The 7,593-nt window shown below is 39.4% G+C and overlaps 1 pseudogene; it reads left to right on the top strand.

The window, feature by feature from the left end:
* Positions 1-5,744: 5,744 nt before the first annotated feature.
* Positions 5,745-5,844, top strand: LOC113325457 (annotated as a pseudogene).
* Positions 5,845-7,593: the final 1,749 nt, after the last annotated feature.

The following is a 7,593-nucleotide window of genomic DNA, read 5'->3' as shown; positions in this document are numbered from 1 at the left end:
ACCAGAGGTATGCCCTACTTATTGACTACAGGAGGAATTACTCTGATGTGAAATTCCAATTGATGTACACGAGTTCGCACTCAAGCATACTAAAATTCATATAAAGTGACAGAGCTCTACTCAGATAGTCACATCCAAACTCAGAATCAAACAAATCACATGGATAGATTAAGAAGATGAATATAGAAAAACATAGATGGTTTTGATGTTGACTAAGGTTAACGGTGTTTCTCATATCTGTCTGAAGGCCACTGCCATAATGAACCTATCCTAATAGACTAAGATACCGGTCTGACTAATATCAACACACTGGCATATATAAGGGTACCAGTGGTTGATAATCCTAACTCTAGGTCAACACAACTGGCATATACAAGGGTTCCAGTGGTCGACTTTATTGAATTTATTCCAGTTGGCCTGGTCTCAATTTCTTCTTCTTTTTTTTTCATTTTTTTTTTAAACTTTTTTTTTATGGCTATCTCAATCAATCTATTTCACCCTAGCAATGGTAACAACTTGAATCGTGAGCCCCACCTAATCACTTAGAGAAACATATTTTAAAAATAAAAAAAATAAAAAAGAAGTGAAAAGGACTCAATGAGATATGGCGAAACTACCATGTTATTTCTAACACCTGAGCTCTGTGCTTTTATGAATAGACTCTTTAGATGTTTCCATCTAATCAGATTGGTCCTCAACTCCTACAACCAAAATGCTTCCATCCACTTAGATTGGGTAGTGCCATCCTTAATAAGGATAAATTTCTAGGCTCTGGAGTTTATTTATTGCAACGAAAAGGTAACAAAAAGTTCTACCCCCCCCCAAACTTAAATCTAACATTGTCCTCAATGTTTCTAATTAAAGAACAGTACCAAAAATATAAGTAACATGAGGAAATAGTAAAGAGAGAAGTCGGAAAGATAGTACCTGGGTGAAGTGTAACCAAAAACCTACAAAAATAATATACAACATACAAAATCGCCTCGATGGTCAATCAAGGTAAACAGGGTCCTCCAGAGGGACCTCCTCAACATCACCTGTAGGAAAAGGCTCTAAAAGGGCTTCAATCGCTGACCGTTAACCTTCGAAGAACTACTACCATCTGGTGTCTCAATCTCAACAGCGCCATGAGGAAAAACAGTACGGACCACAAAAGGACCGGTCCATCGAGAGCGCAACTTCCCGGGGAATAGATGCAACCGAGTGTCAATAGAAGAACTTTTTGACCTGGAGAAAATGACTTTCGTAAAATATTCCTATCATGCAAGTTTCATTTTGTTCTTATACTCCTTAGCACTATCGTATGCATCTCTACGAATCTCGTCCAACTCATTGAGCTGGAGCTTTCTTTGAGCTCCTGCCTTGTCAAGTGAAAAGTTTAAGTTCTTAATAGCCCAATAGGCTCGATGCTCTAACTCAACAGGCAGGTGACATGCCTTGCCAAACTAAACGATAAGGTGACATTCCAATGGGTGTCTTAAACGCAGTACGGTAAGCCCATAAGGCATCAGTAAGCCTCGACGACCAGTCTTTCCTATTTGGATTAACTGTTTTCTCTAGAATACGTTTAATTTACCTATTAGAAACCTCTACCTGACCACTAGTCTGAGGGTGAATGGGGTTGCTACTTTATGGGTAATACCGTATTGTTTCATTAAAAGAGCAAACGGTCTATTACAAAAGTGTGAACCTCCATCACTAATTATAGCTCGCGGCGTACCAAAACGTGTAAGTATATTCTCTTTCAAAAACTGGACTACGACCCTGTGGTCATTCGTTTTACACGGAACCGCCTCAACCCACTTAGACACATAGTCTACAACGACAAGTATGTAAAGATAACCAAACGAAATAGGAAATGGACCCATAAAATCAATGCCCCACACATCAAAGACCTCAATCACTAAAATAGGGTTCAAAGGCATCATATTTCTACGGGAAATGGTTCCTAACTTCTGGCAACGCTCACAAGAAACACAATGACTATGGGAATCTTTAAACAACGAAGGCCAGTAAAATCCACACTGCAAAATCTTAGCAGCAGTCTTCTTAGCACTAAAATGACCCCCACATGCATGTTCATGACAAAAGGAGATAATACTAGACTGGTCACTCTCAGATACACATCTCCTAATAATCTGGTCCGGACAATACTTAAACAGATAAGGATCGTCCCAAAAGAAATGCTTAACCTCGGCTAAAAACCTAGAACGATCTTGCTTACCCCAATGTTGAGGCATTCGACCAGTAACAAGATAATTCACTATATTTGCATACCAAGGTGATTGGGAAACAGAGAACAATTGTTCATCAGGAAAACTATCCCTTATAGGAAGGGAATTATTAGGGGAACTAACAACTAGCCTAGACAAGTGGTCTGCTACCACATTCTCTGCACCCTTTTTGTCTCTAATGTCTGGACAAAATTCTTGTAACAAAAGGATCCATCTAATCAATCTAGGTTTGGTATCCTTCTTAGACAAAAGGTATTTCAAAGCAGCATGATCAGTATAGATTACGATCTTAGAACCTAATAAATAGGATCTAAACTTATCCAAGGCAAACACGATGGCTATTCCTTCTCGGTAGTTGTATAGTTCATTTGGGCATCATTCAGAGTTTTGCTAGCATAGTAAATCACATGGAGTAATTTGTTTTCTCGCTGACCTAGCACAACGCCTATAGCATAATCTGAAGCATCACACATAATTTCAAAGGGTAGGTTCCAGTTAGGTGCCTGGACTATCGGGGCAGTAGTGAGTAAAGTTTTAAGCTTATCAAAAGCCTTTAAGCAAGCATCATCAAAGACAAACTTAACATCTTTTGCAAGCAAATTGCAAAGAGGTCTAGAAATCAAGCTAAAATCCTTAATGAATCGACGGTAAAAACCTGCATGCCCTAAGAATGACCTAATATCTTTTACGGTTTTTGGGACCTGTAGAGTCTTAATAAGGTCAATTTTGGCTTTGTCTACCTCTATACCCTTTGAAGAAACGATGTGCCCTAAGACAATTCCTGATTCAACCATGAAATGGCATTTTTCCCAATTAAGCACTAAATTCTTTTCCTTACACCTAGTCAACACTAATGTCAAATGATGCAAGCACTCATCAAAAGATGAACCAAACACTGAAAAATCATCCATAAAGACCTCTAAAAACCGTTCTACCATATCAGAAAATATGCTCATCATACAACGCTGAAAAGTCGCAGGGGCATTACATACCCGAAAGGCATGCGTCTATACGCAAAGGTACCAAAGGGACAGGTAAAAGTGGTTTTCTCTTGGTCTTCTGGGGCAATAACGATCTGATTATAACCGGAGTAGCCATCTAAGAAGCAATAGTGACTATGTCCAGCTAATCGCTCTAGCATTTGGTCGATAAAAGGAAGGGAAAGTGATCCTTCCTTGTGACCTTGTTCAATTTCCTATAGTCAATACACACACGCCATCCCGTGGTCACTCGGGTTGGGATTAATTCATTATTATCATTCTGGACTACAGTGATACCTGATTTCTTGGGGACAACCTGAACAGGGCTGACCCACTTACTGTCTGAAATTGGGTAAATAATACCCGCATCTAACAACTTAAGCACCTCTTTTCGAACTACCTCTTTCATGTTAGGGTTCAGTCGACGTTGCATCTCCCTAGAAGGTTTGGAGTCTTCCTCTAAATGAATCTGATGCATACACACAGTAGGACTTATACCCTTAATGTCTGCTATAGTCCACCCTAAAGCTTCCTTATTGTCTTGAAGTACTTTTACTAGCCTACTTTCCTGATCACTATCCAAATCGGAAGCTACAATCACAGGTAAAGTCTCAGATGGGCCTAAAAACACATACTTTAGAGTATCGGGTAGTGGTTTAAGGTCCAACTTTGGGGGCTCTTCTAAAGAAGGAATTAGGGTAGTCTCAGAAACTGGTAACGGTTCGAACCTAGCTTTCCATCTATCAGTGTCTAACACAGGGGTAGAATCTAATAGAGCATTCACTTGTTCAATAGTGCTATCGTCATCAAAATCTAAACCAAAATGGGATAGACAACTTTCTAATGGGTCTTCAAATAAAATGTTTGGTAATGACTTCTGAACTAAGGCTTCTATCATGTTCACCTCTTCAACACATGTGTCATCTAGCTCATAAGGTAGCTTACTGACATTAAAATGTTCATCTCTATAGTCATATTACCAAAAGATAAATTCATCACACCATTTCGACAGTTAATGATCGCATTCGACGTAGCTAAAAACGGGCGACCTAAAATCACAGGTATCTGGTTCTCTGGGTCAGGGACAGGTTGTATCTAGGACCACGAAATCCACTGGATAGATAAACTTGTCGACCTCAATAGGACACCTCAATAACACCTCGAGGAATTTTAACAGACCTATCAGCTAACTGCAGTGTTATCTGAGTAGGTTTCATTTCACCAAGTCCTAGCTTAAGTACACATACATGGTACGGAAGTAGGTTCACACTGGCTCCTAAGTCAAGTAAAGCTTTTTCTACCCCGTTTACCTATTGTACAAGCAATGGTAGGGGAACCTGGGTCTTTGTACTTTGGAGTTGTAGTGTTTTGAATATTGAACTTACGGACTAGCTAAAAAGGCTTTCTTATGGACGCTAAGTTTTCGCTTTCGCGTACACATATCCTTAAGGAACTTGGCATAAGCAGGAATTTGCCTAATTGCATCTAATAAAGGAAGGTTTATGGTAACTTGCTTAAAAACCTCCAATATGTCATTAAAGTTCGATTCCTTCTTTGTTGGTACTAATAGCTGAGGAAATGGGGCTCTAGGCACAGAATCAGACCTCTCAGGAACTGAGTTGGCATCATCAGAAATTTTATCAGTTTCCTTAGCTAGTTCCTGAGGGGTGAACTACAGTATGTTCACTATCGGGCATGGTTACCTGATTGTCTACTATTCTACCACTCCTAAGGGTTCTAATAGCATTCAATTGATTCGATGGTTTTGTACCTACTTCATGAACTCCTCTAGGATTGGGATTAGTCTGACTAGGGAACCTACCATTATCTCTCTCACTTAAGGTCTTAGCTATTTGGCCGACTTGAAGTTCTAACTTAGCAAGGCTCTGAGCATTAGTTTGAAAATTTGCTTGGTTTCCTGTTGAAAACTAACATGGCTCTGTGCTAACATTTCCTGAGTTTTTGCTAACATCTTAATAGATTCCTCTAAGCTAGTCGTTTTATTTTCTGGGCCTGATGTATTCCTAGTGTAGCCAAAACCTGGGGGAGCATTAGAATTATTAGACTGACCCTGACTCTGGCCCTTAGACCATGAAAAGTTCGGATGGTTCTCCAACCAGGATTATAGGTTTCTGAATATGGGTCAAACTTCTGACGATTATCAAACCTAGTGTTATTATATAGAGCATTGGCTTGCTCTTCATTATTCTGGCCTTCCCAAAAAGGCTCCAATCTACCACTAGTGTTACCCACTTCTAAAGCTTCTAACCTTTTCGCTATAGCAGCAATTTTGGCATCTGATTCATAGCCTCCTTCTACCCTATTAACGTTTCCTCTGCCGAGAAGAATTGTTTTCTGGGGTCCCCTACTACTTTCCCATTGTTGGGTCTTTTCGGAGACTTCATGCAAATATATCATGGCGTCATCAACTGTTTGGTTCTCAAATCCACCAGTACACATAGATTCTACTGTGGTTGTGGTGGGGTAATCTAAACCCTCATAAAGGATCTGAACTAACCTAACCTTCTCTAAACCATGATGAGGACATTGAGCTAATAAATCATTGAAACTTTCCAAATACCTATACAAAGTTTCTCCCTCTTGTTGAGAAAACGTGCAGATTTGTGTCCTAATAGACGATGTTTTGTGCCTAGGGAAAAACTTGTTCAAAAAGGCAGATGTAAGTTGTTCATACGTTTCGATTGACCCGGAAGCCAAACTATATAGCCACGATTTAGCTTTATCTTTCAGGGAAAAGGGGAATAACCTAAGTTTCAAAGCATCATCATCTAGGTTTCTAATCCTGAGGGTACTACAAATTTCCTCAAAGTCCCTAACATGGAAATAGGGGTTGTCATTTTCTTTCCCTAAAAAGATTGGGAGCAACTGTAAGGTCCCAGGTTTAAGTTCATAAGTTGCTTTCGTCTCAGCTAACCTGATACATGAGGGACGAGTAGTCCTAGTTGGATTCAACAAAGCTTTCAAAGTTGCCATTTCTGGCGCTATCGGAGCAACATGGATTCTCTCCTCAGTCAAAGGACGTTCAAAAACAGACTCTTCAAAAGTCGGACTCTCTAGATTAAGGTAATCGAGACGCTTCGAACTACTAGGTTTCTCTTTACCAAATCTACCTAGTGCGTCTCTTTTACGTCAGGCATACAATAGAATTTTCTAAATTGGAAGGGTAAGAATACACAGATCAAGGCCGACTCAACCAAATCAAACCTATTGATTTCTAGCAAACAAAAAGCATGATGGCTCCACTTAGATTGTTTCTAGACCAGCTTCTAATCCTTCGAACGGGAATTCGTTACAATTTAAGCAAACCCCTGTGGAATCAATCTGAGTTAAAGTAAGTTGAATAGAGGCGAGGAAAGCTCGGTGGAGCTTTGATACCAAGGCCTCACCGGTATTACAAGGCGACGCAGTAACGCATTCATCTTACAGAAACCGTCAAGAACTTCGAAGTATGCTTAAAAGAGTAACCAATATTTTTGGAATGACTTTCCTGTTAAGCTCGTTACCCATCGGTCTCGTTCTAGTCAAAATTTTAGGTTTAGGTTCGCGTAGATTACGTGTTCCTAAAACGGGCAAGAAGAGAACGGCGATGAAATCCGAACCCTTATCTTGTATGGCAAGGCCTTGCCCTTTACTAGAAAAATAAATGTCCGTATTCAGTCCTCAACATTTATGCATCCGAAGGAGTCCGGTAACTCGCTGACAGGGGATTTGCGAGTGTTTAGAATCTTACCTCCCGTTCCAGATGGGGGATGAATCGGTTGTAGTCGACTCGGGCCACTGACTCCAATGTCAAGTGTACGAACCCAAGGTGCAGAGATAATATCGTAATTGTCCTCCTTCTCTGCAAACAGTTTATATTTATAGTACTCTTCCGTAGGGTAATAAAAAATAATGTCCCAAAGTCCAAAAGTACAGAAAGAAAAGAAAAATTACAAAAATAATAAACCTTAATACAGTTTTTTTTTTCTAAAAGAAAATAAACAAATCCTGAACTAAAATTGTCTAAAATAAAATTGTCTTCTTTCTGTTCTTTTTGCTTTAATCTTTAGCTCCAAGTCTTTATGAAATCACCAAACTCTTTGGCCCAATTTTCTTTATGATCCAGAACCTGTAGACACAAGATAAATACCCAAAAACATAAAAAAGAACAAAATAATATTAAAAAAAAAATTAAAAAAAATCTAAAACCCTAAAAACAAGTCCGCGTCGGCGGTGCCAAAAATTGATGTGATTTGTAGAGGGAGAAACTTAGAGTTTTGATCACTAACATTGATAAACATGCTTGAGATAGCAACGCATGTGAGTTCGACAGAGTAGTGCTCTAACAATCTCCCCCTTTGTCAATTTTAGTGAAAAAA

The sequence above is a fragment of the Papaver somniferum genome, chromosome 11, assembly GCF_003573695.1.
Source record: "Papaver somniferum cultivar HN1 chromosome 11, ASM357369v1, whole genome shotgun sequence".
In the NCBI taxonomy this organism is placed as follows: Eukaryota; Viridiplantae; Streptophyta; class Magnoliopsida; order Ranunculales; family Papaveraceae; genus Papaver; species Papaver somniferum.
This window is presented reverse-complemented; position numbering and strand designations above follow the sequence as displayed.